This window comes from Arvicola amphibius, chromosome 1, assembly GCF_903992535.2.
Source record: "Arvicola amphibius chromosome 1, mArvAmp1.2, whole genome shotgun sequence".
NCBI lineage: Eukaryota > Metazoa > Chordata > Mammalia > Rodentia > Cricetidae > Arvicola > Arvicola amphibius.
In genome coordinates, this window is record NC_052047.1 from 36,595,643 (window position 1) to 36,597,286 (window position 1,644).

Consider the following 1,644-nt stretch of genomic DNA (forward strand, 5'->3'; position numbering starts at 1 on the left):
TCATGCAGAGGAAAGAAAATCAAAAGCAGTAACTTTTTCTTCTGCCAGGTCCTTTGCAGTGAGATCCATTTTCTCACATGAGAAATCATTAATAGGGAGGCCTTCAACAAGCTTTCCAGGGCCTATTCTTGAAGTTGCCAACAGAGATAACGCATGGACACAAGTGCTCCCTCTGGGATTTCAAATCGCTTATCTCTGATGTGGCCAGAGACGGCTTTCGGGGCAGACGTTGTGCTGAGTCTTATAAAGAGCAGCACCATTTAGTTACACAGTCGTGATGAACTCACCCCTGAGCCAGGTATTGTCTCTTAGGCGTCACACACACCAGCTTCCTCTCCTTGCAATTTCATCCTTGCATGATTGGCATACGGATACCGAGTTGATGAATGCTCTTCCCCAGATAATGGCCTTCTTCGCATCATCACCTGTTACACCACATTTAAGAGCAATTTGAGATTTTGCTAGGTTGTAGTCCAAGCAACTCGGGCAACTGAAGCTCTCCTTGGGAATCGATGGGGCCGACTTGGAGGCTGTTGGGCAGTTGGTGTTGACTGGGTTTCCCACTACAATGACCTTAACTGATTTCTGGGCATATTTCTCCAAGGACGCACCCTGAACTTTGAAGATTTTCACGTTTGCTTTTTAGTAGGCCTTTCCTCTCTATGCCTTCTCTTCTTGGCGTGGAGCCCACAAGGACAGTCACATCAGGTCATTGAAGGAGATCTCTTTTTCTGTTGCAATGGCATCTTTCAGAAGGGGAAGGGAAGTCTTATAGTTCCACCAGGACACTGTCCGAAACACCCATCCTGGAGTTGATATCTAGCAGCACAAGAATGATAGGCTGGTCCCTTTCCAATACAAAAGTGAATATGCCATCTGACCAGCTGCACTATCACAAGGACTCTGATTGGTTCAGACATTATTGGGAACTGTGAGGTAGATTTCAACATCTCCAAAGGCCATCTCCTGTTGTTGTTGTTGTTGTTGTTGTTGTTAGCACATTTATTGATTACCCTTCCTATTGCTATGACAAAGTTCTCTGAATCAACTGAGGACGATTTACTTTGGTTCATGGTTTTGGAGAATAAAGTCCATCACTGGCAGGGAAGACTAAGGCTCTGGGGCACTGGCTGTGTGTGGCATTTCTAATACAGTAGCAGGACTAGGAAGCAGAGAGCCAGACAGGAAGGAACCAAATATCACCCACCAGCAAAACCTGGTCCCCAAAGGTACCACAACCACCCAAACAGCATCACCAGCTGAAGACCAGGTACTCAGACACATGAGCCTGTGGGGACACTTCAGACCGTAGATGCTCATACTAACTCTACAGGATGACAGTTCCTATTGGAGCAATTTTATTCATGCATGGAATATTTTCGATCTCATCCACCCCTGTTGTTACTTTCTTCTGCTCCCTTCCGCTGGTCTCTTCCCTTGCCCTCTAATATCACCTTCTTTTTTTGTGTTATCTCTTTCATCCCACATCTTCAGGAATGTATTCTTTGTGTGTAGTGGATTTTGATTGTATTCACTGCTTCTCTCCCAACTCCTCCCAGATCCAACCCTCTCTTCCTTACACATTCAACTTTACGTCCTTTTGTTGTCTGACTTCTCTCCCCCAACCCAGGCTGACCCACTTCA

General features: G+C 45.7%; 1 pseudogene; it reads right to left on the reverse strand.

Moving 5' to 3' along the window:
• Window positions 1-920, reverse strand: LOC119800722 (annotated as a pseudogene).
• Between the last annotated feature and the right edge of the window lie 724 nt (window positions 921-1,644).